The following is an 18,380-nucleotide window of genomic DNA, read 5'->3' on the forward strand; positions in this document are numbered from 1 at the left end:
AAAACAAGGCAGGAAGTGATGGGGCCAAGAGGGATCTCCAGGGAGGGGACCTCGGGGCTACACGAAGGGAGAACCGGGGCCGGGGAGGTGACATGTGAGCCAGCACTTGAAAGGCGGTGCCGGAGGGAGGACACTCCAGGCCGGGGGATTGCATGGGCGATACACAAGGCTCCCCCAAGCACGGGGATCCCAGACCAGAGTGCGGAAGGAGGGGAGGGGCGCGGGGGGTGGGCAGGAAGGGAGGTGGGGGGCCGCTGATGGAGAAGGAGAAATAAAAAGGAAGTTACGGGCAGTGCTCCACACGAGCCAGTCCTGTGCTCGAGGCCACCCTGGGGGACCAGGCACCCTGGAACAAGGATCCGTGACCCGTTGTAACGAGGGGGAAAGGGAGGGTCTGAGAAGGCAGCGGACTCGCTAGGACCGCCCGGCCTGAAATCATACCCAGCGCCAGGCAACTCCAAGTTCACCTGGCTCTAACTGTTCATGGCCACTGCCCCCCCCCCCACACACACACCCGGGGGAAGAAAGAGGCAGAGCCGGCAGTCACCCACCCTGGACTGTCACTTAGGACGAACGAGGAGACCCCGGGACAGTGGCCTGCTCCAAAACTTGGCCCGTCGGGGATTCAAACCAGCCAACAAACCTTGATCCTTTCCTCTGTCCTTGGCATTAGCTGAGCTGAGATGGTGGAAAATACTTCGCGGGGCTCAGACGGAGTCAGGAAGGCCCCCCCGTGACCCACCCTGGGCTTCCTGCCTCACAAACCACCTAAGGCCTTCATTCTACATGCTCCCCCTGGACCCAGGTTCTTTTCCCATCCACCGCTAGCCCCTAGGGCAACCTCTGTGAATCTAAACGACAGGCAAAAACCTAAATGCACTGCGGGGTCCTGGATTGGATCCTAGAACCGAAAAAATAACGTTAGCAGGAAATGCAGGAAAATCCAAATCAAGTCCGAAACTGAGCGGACGGTATAGTGCCGACGTTAATTTCTTCGTCTCGACAAGCGTGCCCTGGTTTTGATGTTCACGTAGGGCGAAACCGGGTGACGGGTATAGGTGAATTCTCTGACTATGTTTGGAACTTTTCTGTAAAGCTAAACTCGTTCCAGAATAAAAATGTTTATTTTAAAAAAAAAAAAAGAAAAGAAAAAGGAAGAATGTACTTCGTTGGGAAGACACAGCTAATGAGTGAGGCCACATGACTTGGAAAGGGTTATATGTACTGGATTTTATCTCCCATTTGCCCCTCTAGGGAGGAGCTTCCTTACACAGTGAACAGCCTGCCCAACCATACATGGCCCGCACGGCCCTCAGATGGCCCCTGCCCTCCATCCTGAGAAAGCCACTTCTCCAAGACAATCCAAGCAAAAGTCACCCTGATTTAGGGCCACCCAACTCCCTCCTTCGTGCTGCATGCATTCGATTACACACCCCCTGAATACCCAGCACTGGGCTCAGCTCTGCAAGGAATACAAAACACAGATTAGAACATTGGCCGCAAGGGGCACCTGGGTGGCTCAGTCAGTTAAGCGTCCGACTCTTGACTTTGGCTCAGGTCACGATCTCACAGTTGGTGAGTTCGAGCCCCGCGTCTGGCTCCCACGCTGACCGTGCAGAGCCTGCTTTGGGATTCTCTCTCTCTCCCTCTATCTCTGCCCCTCCCGCTCTCCTGCTCCCCCACTTTACAGATGAGAAAACCAAGGCACAGAGAGGCTCGCTGGCTTGCCAGAGATAATACACTTGTAGCCGCTACACTGGAAGCGAATTTAGGTTCTCCTTATAGGTTCTCCCTCCTTCCCTCTGTGAAGACACAGAGTCCGAAGCCGGCTCCAGGCTCCCAGCTGTCAGCACAGAGCCCGACGCGGGGCTCGAACTCACAGACCGCGAGATCATGACCTGAGCTGAAGTCGGACGCTCGACGGACTGAGCCACCCGGGCGCCCCTAAGAGGATCCACTTAAAGTGCGCCGTTCCGTTCATTTTGACAGATATATACAAGCAAAAGTCATGAGACCTTCCTCCAGATCAAGATATGGAACATTCCAGAACGCTCCCATCACTGCGGGACGGTCCTGCCCTCCCCCCACCACACGCAGAAGCTCCGATCTGCTTTCCGTCTTCCTAGATTACTTTGCCTTTCCTAGAATTCCACATAAATGGAATCACACAGTACGTGACCTTTTGCAAAAGGCTTCTCTCACTCGGCGTGTTTCGGAGAGACATCCGGGTCGCTGCGTGTGCTGTGGTCCGTCCCCCCTCATTAGCGAGCAGGTCCCTCACGGGGATGTGTCACCGTCTGGTTACTCATTCAGTCCTGTACTCTTTTAACCACACTTCACAGACTCACTGAATCACAGATACGCGGGGCCTCTGGGCATGCGTAGAGGGATCGCCCCTGCTCACATACCTCCGATGACGGGGAACTCAGCCCCTGCTCACATACCTCCAATGACGGGGAACTCAGCCCCTGCTCACATACCTCCAATGACGGGGAACTCATTTCATTAGGAGACCGTCTCTTCCACCCTCGGGCAACTGGGCCTGTTACAAAAGCCTTCCTCATTTCAGCCCAATCCACCTCCCTAGATTGTCCCCACAGAGGTCCTAACTCTTATTCTGAGGCCACTCAGATCAGTTCCCAACCTCCTTCTCACCACAAGCCTGAGGATTTGGGAATCGCAGCCTCCACCCAGCAATGTACTGGTAAATGGTTGACTTCTTCCTCTAGTTCAGTTATTTTTGCTGGTATGCAATCTTCCATGATATGAATGTCTCAAAATGTATTTCTCCAATCTCCTGTTAGTGGATATATATGAGTTTGCAAAGCCTGCTTTACAAACAGCTCTGCTATGATCATGTGCGGACTCCTGGAGCTGGCGTGTGAGATTTCTCTAGAAGTGGGGCCGCAGAACTGGAGGCCATGCCCATATTTTCCCTCAATCGAGAGAGAAGTCATGCTTCAGGGGCACCCATGGTCCACACCCTCGCCTACACTTGCCCTTGTGGCCTTTATACTTTGGTCAACCTTGTGGATGTGAACTGACATCTCATTGCGGTTTTAATTTATATTAACTTACTTCTGGTGCCGTTGAGCATCTTTGCAAGCATTGATCGGGCATTCGTGTTTCGTGTTCCCTAAATTGCCTCTTCATATTTTTTTTTTTGTCCATTCCTCTATTCTTCTGTATTTATTTGGAGAAGTTCTTTGTATAATCTGATTTCCAAACTTAAATTGCCTATCTTTTTTCAGACCTTTGGGTTTGGGTTGTCTTTTAATCGGTTGTGACTTTGAATGACCAGGTTTTATCTGAATGTAGTCTCCTGCAAACTTCTTCCCTGATGGCGTTGCTTTTGGAGTGAGTTTTAAGAAATCCTTCCCAAAGGAAGAAAGAAGGAAAGAAAGAAAAGCAAGAAAGCAAGAAAGCAAGAAAGAAAGAAAGAAAGAAAGAAAGAGAAAGAAAGGGAGAAAGAAAGAAAGAAAGAAAAAAAGAAGGAAGGAAGGAAGGAAGGAAGAGAAAGAAAGAAAAGAAAGAGAAGGAGGGAAGGGAAGGGAAGGGAAGGAAGACACTCAGGGGCACCCAGGTGGCTCAGTCGGTTGAATGTCCCACCCTTGATTTTGACTCCGGTTATGATCCCACAGTCATGGGATCCACGCTGAACGTAGAGCCTGCTTGGGATTCTCTCTCCTTCTGCCCCTTCCCCCCACTCCCTCTCTTTTTCTCTAAAGTAATTTTTTTAAAAAAAAGAAGAAAAGGAAAAAAGAAATCCTTTCCTATGCCCCATTTCATAAACGATGTTCTCCTACGTTTTCTTCTAAAGCTTTTAAGGTGTTGCTTTTATATTCAGGCCTTTATACAGCTGGGACGGGTTTTAGGGTATGATGACATATGGGTTTAATTTCATCGTTTCCATGACCAACTTCTCCGGCACAATTTGCTGAGGCGCCCTGCCTGCCTTTACCCCAGTGAGCTGCAGCCCAGCGTCTCCCGGCAGGTGTCTGTACTGCGCGAGTCTTCCCAGCCCCTCTGGCTGTTGGTCTGTCTGTCACCGCCCCCCCCCCGAAACCAGCACAGCGCTGCCTTAATTGCCAAAACCCCATGCCAGCTTTTTATAGCCGGCAGGACGAATTCCCCCCTCTTGAATTTTTTCAAAATGGTTAGCACTGACCTCGTATCAATTTGAGACTAAGCTTGTCAAGTTCCGAGAAAAACTATGTCAGGATTCTAATTAGAGTTCGGTTCGATTTATGGAAGAATTTGGGGGAGAATGGACATCTTGGTAATATTCAGTCTTCCTACCCATTAACCTGTTATATTTCTCCTTTATAGCTTTCAATAAAGTTTTATAATTTCCCCCCAGAAAGGTCATGCATGTTTTTCCATCAGATTTGTTCCTTGATACGTTATTACTTTTAGTGCCCTCGGAACTAACACCTTTTAAAATTGCATTTTCTAGGGGCGCCTGGGTGGCGCAGTCGGTTAAGCGTCCGACTTCAGCCAGGTCACGATCTTGCGGTCCGTGAGTTCGAGCCCCGCGTCGGGCTCTGGGCTGATGGCTCAGAGCCTGGAGCCTGTTTCCGATTCTGTGTCTCCTTCTCTCTCTGCCCCTCCCCTGTTCATGCTCTGTCTCTCTCTGTCCCAAAAATAAATAAACGTTGAAAAAAAAAAAAAAAAATTTAAAATTGCATTTTCTGTTTGTCGCCTATATGCAGGGAAAATGTCAGATTTTGCATATTGGACACATATATATATATATTATGCTTATATATATGGCCATATGGATGGAAATTCTTATTATAATTTATCGAGAGATTTTGCTACTAACAAGCCTAAGACTGTCTTTGTAGACAGCCTTCATTGGTGGCAAATGACAATTTTACTTCCCCTTTCCCAATTTTTATAATATTAATTTCTTGGATAGTCTGGAGCGCTTCCTGCCGTATCGAACAGAATCGGTGATGGTGGGCACCTTTGTTTTATCTCCGATTTTATTTTTTTGAATGTCTATTTATTTTTGAGAGGGAGAAAGACAGAGCACAAGCAGAGAGAGAGGCAGACACGGAATCCGAAGCAGGCTCCGGGCCCCGAGCTGTCAGCACGGAGCCCGACGCGGGGCTCGAACTCACAAACAGCGAGATCACGACCTGAGCCCAAGTCAGACGCTTAACGGACTGAGCCATCCGGGTGCCCCTTACTTCTGAATTTTAAAAGGGTTCTTCTAGGGTTTCACCATTAAAGATGATGTAGGCTCTTGGCAGATCCTCTTATCAGTTAAAGAAGTTTCCCTGTTATTGTTAGTAACGGCCCGTCTTGTTCTGTTTTTATCGTGTTTAATTTAATTGAATGCTTTTTTTCCCCCTGTGGCGGTGGAGACGTGAATAACACTAATACAGTTCCTAGTGCTCAGTCACCCATGCATTCCTGCATAAACCTAACCTAGTCACTCTGGGGAACGCAGCTGACGGTCCCTCAGTGGCCACTGTCCCCTTCTTCTTTTTGGTAACAAGCCTCCAGGACTTACAGCCAGCCACATGCTCACCCCCGCTCAAGATCAAACTTCTCAGTGTCCCCTGCAGCGAGGTGTGGCCTTGTGATTAAGTGGAGGGATAGGTTGGGGGTTGGGGAGGAAGGGTGTGCGTGGAATTCATGTGTGCAACTTATGAGTCATCATCTCCTTGAAGGCTTAAACCATTTGTCCTGTCCATCATTTTTTGCTCCTCTCCCCACCGCCTAGAAAATAGAAATGCTGGCACAATCCTGGACATGCAGGGGTTGGTAAATCAGGATGAGTCACCCCGGAGGGACGTGAGAGAGAAATAAGGCACTGTGCTTTGCGGGGTTTCTGTTGTCACAACTTAAACTATACCCTATGGAATGTGGTGGCAATGATTGTCTTGCGTATATAGCGTATATAGCGGGGTTCAAATCGTCAATATCAGGGCGGAGGTCCCTCCTTCACCAGAGCAATTGGCCAGTCGTGTTCCTTTCTCATGTTGCCTTTGGGGGGGGCAGGGGGGGTAACCAAGGTTATGCTAATTTCACTAGCTGAGTGAGTGACATTATCTCTTTTTCTATTTTTAGAGACGTTTGGATTATACGAAATTCTCTCTACCTTGAATACTCTGTAACATTTACAAAGCCATCTGGGCCTGGTTTTGGAATTCATGTGAGAGAAAAAAGTGGTAGCTGTTCAATGACTAATTCAGTTTATTTAGTGGATGGATATGGGACTCCTTGGAATTTCTACTACTCCTGGAACCACCTTTTCTATATGTTTCTAGAAACAGTTTAGATAGTTTTCTATTTTGTTTGGGTTCTCAAAGTTATTGAAAGAAAGCTATTCATAGCATCATCTTATAAACGTTCAACGTCTCCTTTTCAATCTGCTACATCCCTTCTTCTCATTCTATATTATTTCGCTTCCATCCGTTCTGAATTGCTCCCCAAATTAGTTTTATTATGCTTTCCAAAGAACCAACTTTTGGCCTTTTTAATCCTTTCTATTATGCCATTTTTTTTTCCACCTAACTAATATCTGGTCTTTCCTTTATTTTTTCCTTTATTTTTTCTTTGGGTTTATTGCATTATTCTTTTTTTACTTCCCAGTTTTGAATGCTTCGTTCATGAATTTTCAGCCTTGTTTTGTTCAGAATAGAAGCTTTAAGGGCTATAAATTTTCCTCAAATACTACATTAGCTGCAACCTACAATTCTTTCTTAATCGCGGTAAAATACACATAAAACTTGTCACAACCTATGACTTTGGTATATAATAAACTTTCTTATGTTTTAGTTCTACATATCTGAAGATTTTCATTATGATTTTCTTTTTTGATCAATGAGTTATCTGACACTGTTAATTTTCAGATGCTAGGGGAAAGGATCGTTCTTTTGGCTACTGTGTTCTTAGTGGTCTTGTGGTCAAAGAACATGGACTGCATCACACTGGTTCTTTTAAATTAGTTGAGGCTTGCTTTATGTATGAGCTAATAATGAGGCTCATTTTTCCAGAAATGTGCAGATAGTCAGCGTTCTATATGTGTCTAATAAAACACATATTTATATTATTTATTTTTTATTTTTTTTTAACGTTTATTTATTTTTGAGACAGAGGGAGACAGAGCATGAACAGGGAGGGTCAGAGAGAGAGGGAGACACAGAATGGGAAGCAGGCTCCAGGCTCTGAGCCATCAGCCCAGAGCCCGACGCGGGGCTCGAACTCACGGACTGTGAGATCGTGACCTGAGGCGAAGTCGGATGCTTAACCGACGGAGCCACCCAGGCGCCCCAACACATATTTATATTATTTATATTATTTATATTATTACATTATTTAATTATTGTTACATTACATAATTATTTATATTATTACAAGTTGTTTTCATTTGTTTTGCTTGATCTATCAGCTACTAGAAAGGTATGTCAACTCTTCCACCATGACGGTCAATTTGTCAATTCTCCTTGTAATCCTTTTACTTTTGCTTTATAAATGTTTAGGCTGTGTCATCAAATGCATACAACTTTCGAATTATTTTATCTTACGAAAATTTTGTTAACCTTTTATTAAGATAGCAGCCGGCATTTTAAAAGTCTTCATTATATTTATTATGCTATATTTTAAGCCAGTACTTACAAATGATTATAGAAATAAAAGCCTCGGGGCGCCTGGGTGGCGCAGTCGGTTAAGCGTCCGACTTCAGCCAGGTCACGATCTCGCGGTCCGGGAGTTCGAGCCCCGCGTCGGGCTCTGGGCTGATGGCTCGGAGCCTGGAGCCTGTTTCCGATTCTGTGTCTCCCTCTCTCTCTGCCCCTCCCCCGCTCATGCTCTGTCTCTCTCTGTCCCAAAAATAAATAAACGTTGAAAAAAAAAATTTTTTTAAAAGAAATAAAAGCCTCATTTGGGGCACCTGGGTGGCTCAGTCTGTTGGGCATCCAGCTACGGCTCAGGTCACGGTCTCGCGGTCTGTGGGTTCAAGCCCCGCGTCGGGCTCTGTGCTGACAGCTCGGAGCCTGTTGCCCGCTTCAGATTCTGTGTCTCCCTCTCTCTCTCTCTGCCCCTCCCCTGCTCGTTCTCTCTGTCTCTCTCTCTCAAAAATAAGTAACACATTCAAACAACACATAAATAAATAAATAAATAAATAAATAAATAAATAAAAGCTTTAAAAAAACGAGGAAATTCCTGAGGGGTGGGGGTGCCCTGAGTGTCCCTGGCACGCCCCCTGGAGGGGTGCTGGGAGCCCATTTGGATGGAGGTCTGCTCTGCCTTGGATCAGCTGCATGTTCAGTGTCACAACCAAAAGAGGTGGCAGAAGAGGGGGGGCCAGTTCTAACAGCCCCCAGTGGCTGGAGTCTGGTCCCCAGCCTGGCAGGGTCCTCCCAGAGTCCCTGGGCTCTGGGATCAAATTACTAGAAGGTGGATTCAGACAGAAGCAGATGATCGTTTCCCACCCCCTCTTTCCCTCCATGCCCACCCCCAACCCAGCTTCCCGGACTGACCACCTCGGGCCACTCCCCATTTCCGGTCATCTCTCTCCTCCCTGGTAGAGGAGCCATATTTGGGCCCAAGGGCTCCGTGGGACAAATTTGGGGTCTGAGAAGGGCATTTTCTCCTCGGAGATCCTCACCAAGCCCTAGATGCAGGGTGCAGACCCCTCTCTTCATCAGGGGCTTTCCTTCTGCCCCCAGCTCAGGTTCTGTGCCCCGGACACACCCAGAGACAGCCAGGCTCCCACGGCCCCCTGCCCCAGACCTCAGGGAGCACCCCTAGGCCACCCTCCTGCAACTTCTAGGTAGACAGTGCAGCTCCTTCTGGTGCCTTGCAGGTCCCTTCTGGTCTACTTTGTACACCTGCACCTAGGACGCTGTCTTGGCCTTTCTCTTCACACCTTCGGGGGCATCCCAGACCCTCCATGGCTCCCATCGCCATCCCGGAGACCTGCTGGAGACGCCCTCACCCGACCTCGGAAGCCCACTGACCCCTCCAACTCCACGTCTCCCCCCAGTCCCCCTCCCAGGACAACACAACCATCCCACTCTCCTAACCTGGGACCTGGACACAAACATTTGTTTAAGTTGGTTTTTTTGTTGTTGTGGTTGTGGTTGTTGTCACGTTTTAGTGTTTTCACATTACCTTTGAATGAGTAATACATTCACACGGCCCCAAATTCAAAAGATATGAAAGATCGGACTATGAGAAGTCAGCCTTCTGGCCCACCACCCGGCCACCCCGTCCCTCCTAGGGAGCCACCTCCGTTGCCAGTTTCTTGTGTGTCCTTCCGGGGATCTTCCAGGGGAAACAAGCATCTTTCCCCCACCAAAAGGACCCCACGATTGCTGGCGGGTTGCCCCTTGCTGGTTTGCATTCATATTTCCCTTGAAGCTTGTTCTGTATTCGTGGAGAAAGAGCTGCCTCCTTCATTTTTGCAGATGAACAGAATTCCGTTGTGCAGGTGTCCCAGAACTCATCTGATCAGTTCTCATTAAAGGACCGTTCGGTCCTCACCCCCCCCCCCCCCCCCCCGCCCCAGCCATGTACAACAGTGCGCATGCGCAGCTACGCCAGGGGCCAGTATCCGAAGGACCCTCTCTGGGGGGGGGGGTCGCTGTAGGATCAGCGGGTTGTTTGTGTCAAATCCCGTCCCCGGGGGCTGTGCCCAGTCACCCTCCCAACAGCAGTGCGCGGGGGGGGGGGGGGGGGGGTGCTCATCCCCCACAGTCTCCCCCCCAGCAGACTTGCAGACTCTCTTATCTCTGACCCTCCAGGAGGCAAAAAATGATACTGCTGGGGAACGTTCATTTGCATTTCTTTTCCATTTGCATTTCTCTCCGCGTGAATGAGCCATGAGCCTCGGAGGGTTAAAAGCCTTCCTACTTCCCTTTTCTGCGAACTGTGTTTCCAGAACCCTTTGCCCAGGTTCTTAGCCGGTGCTGGTGTCTTTCATCGATTTCCATAGTAGGGAAATGAGCTGTTGGTCACACAAGGGACCACGTTTTCCCAGTTTGTCGCCGGCTTTCCCAACGGTGGCTTGATCCCCGAAGTGTTTTTGTTTTTTTGTTTTTGTTTTTGTTTTTTTTCAGATTTATCCCGTTCGGCCCATCAGCCTTTCCTCTTACGGCTCCCCCGTTCTTTGTGAGTCTTAGAAAGGCCCCCGCCACTCTGAAATCACATTTTTTTTCATTGTTTAATTTTTTTTTTTTTAAGTTGCTTTAATGGTTATTTATTTTGAGAGAGAGAGAGAGAGCACGAGCAGGGGAGGGGCAGAGAGAGGGAGAGAGAGACTCTGAAGCAGGCTCCCCAGCTGTCGGCGCAGAGCCCGATGCGGGGCCCGATGAGCCGGACCCACCCAGGCACCTCCGAAACCCCATTTTTCGAACATTCTTCTATGGCTTCTGCTTGCAGTGTTATGGTTTAGCTTCTTACATGTGGTTTTTGGCTGCATCTCACATGGCAGATGCTACTTTATTTTTTTTTTTTCCACGTTCCCGGTGCCTTCCCTCCGCTGGGTCCCAGCACGGGCCCCTTCAGGGCACTGGGCTTCCTGCCTCGGATTCTTTTTCCACTTGGGCTCTGTCTCTCACTTTCCGCCTGGCAGCTTTAGTCAAGAACGCAGATAGGTGAGGAGCGCCTGGGTGGCTCCGTCGGTTAACCCTCCAACTCTCTTATTTTAATTAATTTTTTTTTTTTTTTGAGAGAGAGAGAGAGAGAGAGAGAGAGTGGGGGGAGGGGCAGAAGGAGTGGGAGACCCAGAATCTGAAGCAGGCTCCAGGCTCTGAGCTGTCAGCACAGAGCCCGACGCGGGGCTTGAACTCACGAACCGGGAGATCATGACCTGAGCCAAAGTCGGACCCTTCACCGACCGAGCCACCCAGGCGCCCCAAGCCTCCAACTCTTGATTTCGGCTCGGGTCATGATCTCCCGGCTTGTGGGTTCGAGCCCCGCATCGTGCTCTGCATTGACGGTGCGGAGCCTGCTCGGGGTTGATTTCGGCTCGGGTCATGATGGCACCATTCATGAGTTCGAGTCCCCCATCGGGCTCTGTGCTGGCGGCACAGAGCTGCTGGGGATTCTCTCTCTCCCTCTTGCTCCCTGTCTCTGCCCCGCCCCTGCTCACATTTTCTCTCTCTCTCTCTCTCTCTCAAAATAAAGTTAAAAAAAATGCAGATAGGTGAGTGTAGGCGCTGCGGGCCAGGAGACCTCCCAACTGTTAATGGGATCCTGTTTGCCCTCAGTGAGGCTTGCTGTCATTCAGGGAGGGAGGGTCCCATGCTTGTCCCCACCCCCACTCTTGTCCCTCTCCCACGCCCAAGCCTGACCCCTGGGAGGTCTCCATAGCCACACTCAGGGTGGCCCTGCCCCCGCCATCCCCCCCTTCCCACCCCAAATCCCCGCCCTCCCTCTTCTGCCCGGCCAGGTCCCATCTCTTCTCCAAGACTGGGTCCCCTAGCGCCCTCTGCTCCCCTCCCTACTCCTTAGCCTTCTCAGGGAAGGGAAGTAGCAGGGACCCCACCTCCACCCCGCCTGGCAGCCTTCAGGCAAGCACAAGCCGAGGTCTGGCCACACCTCTGCTCTGACCAGACAGAGACAAGGGGTCTTGGGGCAACCTCACTCCATGCGATGCCTCCTCTGCATCTTGTCCAATGGGCGCGTCTTGGGTTTTGACCCTCAAAGTCCCCTTCCTCCTCCATGGACCCCCAGGCCGTTTAACCCCTTCACCCCTGCCTTTCTCCTTGTGTCCTGGCCTTGGGACGCCAGCCCTCTGGGTCCACTGGCTCCACTGTTGGCGGGGGGGGGGGGGGGGGGGAGGAGAACCAGGGGATTCTGATGCTGAGCAGGGAGGGGAGACACCTTCAACCCCAGGGTGGGTGGGAAGGACAGCCTCCTGCCTGCACGTCCCCTGGGGCCAGTGTTAGGTTGACTCACATCATGCTCATCATGCAACACCTATTTAACAAGCTCATCCTGGGCAGTGGGCAAAGCAAACGTCCCTGCCCCCCCACCCCCCGGGGGTTCACATGCTGGTAGGGACATAGTGTAATGATAATAAAGGTGGCAAAAAGTGTCACAAAGAGAAGAGAAAGACAGAGAGGGGAAGAAGACAGCTTCATTAGAAGCCAGACCGAGCTGGGCAAAGATGGGGGGGAGGGCCCTGCGGGCAGGAGGGCCAGCCAAGGGCAAAAGTGGGAAGAAGCGCGGAACATTCCAGAAGGCCAGAAGGCCGGTGGGGCTCAGTGACGCCTACGAGCACAGCGAGCACAGCGGGGCGGGAGGCCAGGCCCTCCAGACCGCTTTGCCTTCCGTCCGCGAGCAGGGAAACCCCATCTGCATCGAGAAGACGCCCCCTGGCGGCCGTGTGAGGAAGAGACCCAAGGGGGACCAAGTTCAGAGGCTGGGACACCCCGCCCTCACTGAAGTGTCCAGGCCAGACGACAGACGCTGGGACCAGGGAGATGATGTGGAGGACGGGAGAAGGGGCTGGACCCAGGACCTATGCTGCGGGGTCCACAGGATTTGCTGACGCAGTCAAGGATGGGACCAGCTTCGTTCTTAGCGATCTCGCAGACCGAAGTGCCATTTAACCAGGAGGGGGTGACCTGGAGGGGAGGGTTTGCCGGGTCAGGAATCCAGGCTTCCTTTCTGGACCTTTCGGTCGAGAAGCCTGTCGGACAGGGGCATGCCACGTGTGCGGTTGCACGATGAGTCTGGAACGAGGGGAAAGATCCAGGGCGGACGCCGTGAGCAGGCCCCGTTCTCCCTGTATCTCTGGCCTGGTGGCTCCTGGTCCCCTTTTAAGTACTTTTCAAACCCTCAGCCTGCATTGCCTTGGGCTCCTTTTCCTGGCTCTGCGTCTCAGGGGACCCTCTCCATTGCGGGCGACGGCAAGATGTCAGGAAGAGGCAGCCCAGGCCTGGAGCCGCACCCCTGCGGCGTCCGGGCTCCGGGCAGTGGCGGATCCAGAAGCTCAAAGCGTATCATCCAGACTTCACCTCTTGAAGCGGGTTTCGTTCTCCCGGTTGTCCCGGCAAAAATCCCACGGCTGAACCCCGTTGGCCCTACTTTGGTCACAGGCTCACTCTTGAACCTGTCACCGCGGCCAGGAGACGGAATGTCGTGAGCCGGTCATCGGTCTTGCCTTCTCCACGCCCTTCCTGGAACTGGGGATGACGTCGGCCTCGTAAATCACACGGTGGGTGTATCCCCAGAAGTTGGAAGAGCCGTTTTCCACGGCCACCCCACCATTTTCACCTTCCCCCCAACAGTGCCCGTGGGTTCCGATCGCTCCACGTCCTCGCCAACGTTTATTTTTTGGTTCTGTGTGTGTGTGAGAAAAGTTATCCTGACGGGTGTGAGGTGCTATCTCACTGCAGTTCGGACTGGCCTCTCCCCAGTGGCGAGGGAGGCTGAGCGTCCCCGCGTGTGCCCATCGGCCTTTAGTACGTCTTCCCTGGAGAGGTGTCTGTTCAAGTCCTTTGCCCGTTTTTGAATCAGGTTGCTTGCTTTTTTTTTTTTTTTTTAATGTCTGTTTATTTATTTGTCTGTTTGTTTATTTATTTATTTAGAGAACACGAGCAGGGGAGGGGCAGAGAGAGGGAGAGACAGAATCCCAAGCGGCTCTGGGCTGTCAGCGCAGACCTTGAACTCACGAACCGTGAGCTCATGACCTGAGCCGAAATCAAGAGTCAGACCCTCTGCCGGCTGAGCCATGCGGGCCCCCCTGCTTTTTTATTGAGGCCGTTCGGGGAGTTCTCTGTAGGTTCTGGGCGTTCATTCCTTATCAGATATAAAGACTTAAAATAAATATTTCCTCCCATTCTGTGGGGTTTTTACTGTGTTGATGGTGGGGTTTGACTCACAACATTTTTAATTGTCATGGCTCACCCAGGATGGGCGGCGAGGAGGCGAACTCGGACCATCTAAACGCAAATGCTGGTTCTTAGCTACAGACTGCCGGACAGATGGACAGGTGATGAAGGGATGGACGGAAAGTGGATGGCGGGAGGTGGAGGGAGGCCGAGCAGGGGGACAAATGAACAGTCGGGAGGGGCGGATTCCGTGGGAGGGCAGCCCAGCCCCTCCCCACCTGTCCCCCCAACAGGGCTGGGCTAGGGGGAGGCACGTAGGGCATCACCTCGGGCACAGAATCTGACGGAACCCAAAAATTCACCAATCAGCGTAAATACAACTTTGTGCTATCTTCATAAATCAAAATCCGGGCAATAAATCATGGTGAACAAAACATCAACAACTCACATAAAGATAGGACCTGGGCCAGCCCTGTACGACCCCAGCCCCCTCACCTTGGTCCAGGCCCTACCCACCTGTCCTCCTGGCACCTCCTGGCACCTCCCTGTCCCCCTCCGCCACCTGAGGCCAGCAATGGAGGGTCAGGAGCGACAGAGCTGAGAGGGAACGGGAGGACAGAGTTTCCAAGTTTCCAGGCCCGGCTCAGCCTGCAGTCAATGCCCAAGACCCCTGGGAAGCCCCAGGCTGTGGCTTCTCTGAGTGGCATCCCTGCGGCCACCACAGGGCGGAGCCCGCGGGCCGGCTTTGGTCTCCGGGGAAACCCAGGAAGAGGGAACCAAGGGGCCAGACCCTCCGGTGCCCCCCTGTCTGGTTCCTCCTCGCAACCCAGGCTCCCAGGAGCTGATGACCCCGGCCGGGCCCTCTCACTGCCCCAAGGCCGCAGTGCCCAGCGCTAGCTGCCTTTTGTGGCCCCTTCCAGGCAAACCCCCACACCTTCCTTCATGGGAGGTGCTGTCATTATCCCTGCTTTTATGGAAAAGGAAACCGAGGCCCAGAGAGGGAGAATATATGCCTTCTGGGCATGTCTAAGGGTGAAGTGAGCACACAGTCCCATCTTGTGGAGTTGGAGACCAAGGCTGAGCACGGCTGAGTGACTCAGCTCCCGTCGCACGGCCAGGAGGGACAGAGCCAGCAGGCGAAGCCCGGGTTGGCCTTGGTGCGGGCCCCGTGCTGTTTCTGTGCCCTTCTGTACCCTCGTGCCACCCCGTGTGACCCCCACCTGTCAGGGGTCCCGGCCTGCAGACTCAGGTCCAGATAGAAAGTTCTAGAAGGTGGGAGTCAGGAGCCCTTTGTCCCTCCCACCCTGGTGCTGACTTTGGCCAAGACGCATCCCCCATCTGTGCCAGGGTTGTCTCAGGACCCCGTGGATCCAAGGCCACGTGGAGAATCCAGACGCGGCCTCCTCCCCGGCACACTCCCCGGTGTGGGCTGAGCCACAGAGCCTGGGCGGCAGCTGAGGGAACAGAAAAGACAGTAGGAAAAGAGAATGGAAACGAGACCCAGGGCGCTTGGGCCCCCGCCTCCCGCCCCTGCCACGGCCGTTCTCTTCCTTAAGGGGAGAGACCCCAGACAGCCCCGAGGATCCTTCCAGCAGAAGCTTCAGGGATCGCACGTTCACTGCAGTCACGGGCCGGTCACCTGGGGCAGGAGAGAACACGGACCGCTCAAGACAAAGAAGGATCGCCCTTCGTGCTGTAGCCTAGGGCAGAGGCAAGAGTGACAGGCGGTGGCCAGCTTCCAGAGGGTCTCCTGGGTCATGCTATGGAGTCTCCAAGCCACCTGGAGGGCCAGCCCCTGATGGTTTTTAAGGGAAGAATGATGTGACCAATTGGCTTTCAAAGCAAGAGGTCACGGCCGTGGGGTGGGGGTGATTCTGTCAACCCACAAGGAGCAGCTGGGTAGCCCCGGCCTTCCCCACCCCCCGGCCACCCCCGCCGCTGCGCCCAGGAACCCGAGAGCTGAAGAGAAGAGACCAAAACGGCAGAAAGGAGACCCGTGAGGCCATGTGTACACAGATCATTCCGTTAAAGTCTATAAATTACACTTTGGCGCAAAAACGAAAACAAAAAGGCAGAGACCCCAGGACAGACCGCACCTGATACAAGTTTAAGGCCTCCGGTATCAGGTTTCAAGCTTTTGAAGAACCGACAAAAACTCTAGAGGAGTGGCCTCCAACATAACTACAACTGATGTCCCAGAAATATGACTCAGTCTCAACCACAAGATCACAAAAGTCAGAACCAAACTCTGGGCCGGAAGCCCTGCATATTGGCAACGGCACGCGCTGAGCCTCTGGTTCCTGGTCTGTAAAGCCGCGGGGGCAGACGGGACGCGCCTGGGCCAGGGGAATCCTCTGGCCTTTCCCCCTCCAGCTGCCTTCCCCTCTGGGCCCTCCTCCCCTCCCGGCGTGTGGGGGGGGGGTTTGGGGGGGGTATGGGTCCCTTCCTGCCACAAATGCCCGTGTCTCTGGTGGCCTGACTCAGGTAGAGTCGCTCCTTCTTAAAAACACCCTGCCCACCCCCACCCCAGCCCCGGGAGGGGGGGTGACCCCCACCTCTTGATCTGTTCTGGGCACCCCACCTCACTGCCTCCACCTCCTCGGCTCCCCCTGCCTGAGGCCCCCCCGACCCCGCCTCACCACCTCCCACCCCGAGCCGCTAACCCACTGGGCGCTCAGAGACCTTCACTTCCCCAACACCCACCAGAGACACAGCTGAGCACTTCTTCAAAGGCCCTCATCTCAGGGTCTCTGACTATGCCTGGATTTCCTCCTGGTCTCACCTGCTCCCTCCTCCCCACCCCCATCGCTGTAGTAGCATCCTCCCCCCACACCCCTGCAGAGCCCCCCCAGGCTAACACCTTGGCTCCCACCTGCAGCCCCCTCCCACCCCCATCCCACCCGCAAGCTGCAAATGCCTGGTGCTCTTTCCCAGGATCCAGTGTGAGCACGGGCCCGCCTGGGCCACAAGGGGTGAGCAGAGCCCTGGCGCGTGTGGTCATACAGGTACAGGCACCCGAGACGGCCGAGGCCATCTAGCGACCACCGCAGGGAGACACGGCCTCTGGCTTCCGCCAGACCTCAGCCCCAGCCCACCCCACAACACAGCCACCCAGGCTCCCTGGAGGCTTCTGCTCCTTCCAGGCCCCACTCCGGTGAGCTTTCCAGAAGGGACAGAGCCCCCTGCGTGCACACGACCTGCCTGCATACGCTTGATGGGCAAATGTGTGTTCCTGTCCCCAGCAGAAGCTGCTGTCCCCAAACTCCTACCACCTGTGTCGGAAAACGGAAGTGGAAGTCCGGGAGCAGCTGAGTGGAGGGTGGAGGCCTGGGAGGAGGCGTGGGGGGAGGGAGAGACCTGAGACAGAACTAACCCCACCCTCCGCCCCATCACAGCCTCTGAGCTTTCGTTCGCGCTGTTCCGCGAACCTGGAACAGCTCCACCACCACCTTCTCTGAAGCACAAACTCCTGCCTGACCTTCCGTAGCATTCTCTCCTTTCTCGTACAAATAGCCAAGGCTCTGGCCGGGCGTCCCTGCCCTGGGAAGCCCCCACTGAGTGGGCTAAGAGCCCCCCAGCCCCAGGCTTATCACTGACCATTGGTGGTGGCGTTCGGGTTTGCACTCAGGAGCTCCCGGCCACCCACTCGGTGTGGAATGACAACCCTCACCTCGCGTCTCCCCTCCCCTCGACATTCCACCTTGCGAGTCCTAGGCTCAGATCAAAACACTTGGGGACCCTGGAAACACACACATCTCCAGCACCAAAGGGCCACGTTCTCGGATGTCTGAGCCGGGCGGCACCCTTAGGTACCGGCTGCATGCACCATATACACCTGTGTCCTCAATACTGAACGACGACCGGGGCGCCTGGGTGGCTCAGTCGGGCAAGTGGCCGACTTCAGCTCAGGTCATGATCTCGTGTTTGTGAGTTTGAGCCCCGCGTCAGGCTCTGTGCTGGCAGCTCAGAGCCTGGAGCCTGCTTCCGACTCTGTATCTCCCTCTGTCTCTGCCCCTTCCCTGCTTGCTCTCTGGCTCTCGCTCTCTCAAAAATGATAAACGTTAAAAAATTTTTTTTTTTTTTTAAATACTGAACCACGACCTTCACGTGTTTTGCTTTGGCGATCTCCTCCTCCCCCCAGGAGCGAAGGAGGCTTTCTTATCTGCCCTTTGGCAACAAGGAAACCGACTCACAGGGTCGAGTCACGCGCCCCAGGCCACGTGGGTAGAGATGGGATGTGAGCCCAAGGCTCAGACTAACATAGAAAATGCAAAGGAGGCTGCCTGGGTGGCTCAGTCGGGTAAGCATCCAACTCTCGGTTTCGGCTCAGGTCATGATCTTGTGAGACTGAGTCCCACATCGGGCTCCGTGCTGACGGCGTGGAGCCTGCTTGGGATTCTCTCTCTCCCTCTCTCTCTCTGCCCCTCCCCTGCTCGTGCTCGCTTGTTGTCTCTCTCTCTTTCTCTCTCTCTCTCTCTCTCTCTCAAAATAAACATTTTAAAAAACGCAGAGAGGGGCACCTGGGTGGCTCTGTCATTAAGCCTCTGACTTTGGCTCAGGTCACGATCTCACAGTTCGTGA

This window comes from Prionailurus viverrinus, chromosome B4, assembly GCF_022837055.1.
Source record: "Prionailurus viverrinus isolate Anna chromosome B4, UM_Priviv_1.0, whole genome shotgun sequence".
In the NCBI taxonomy this organism is placed as follows: domain Eukaryota; kingdom Metazoa; phylum Chordata; class Mammalia; order Carnivora; family Felidae; genus Prionailurus; species Prionailurus viverrinus.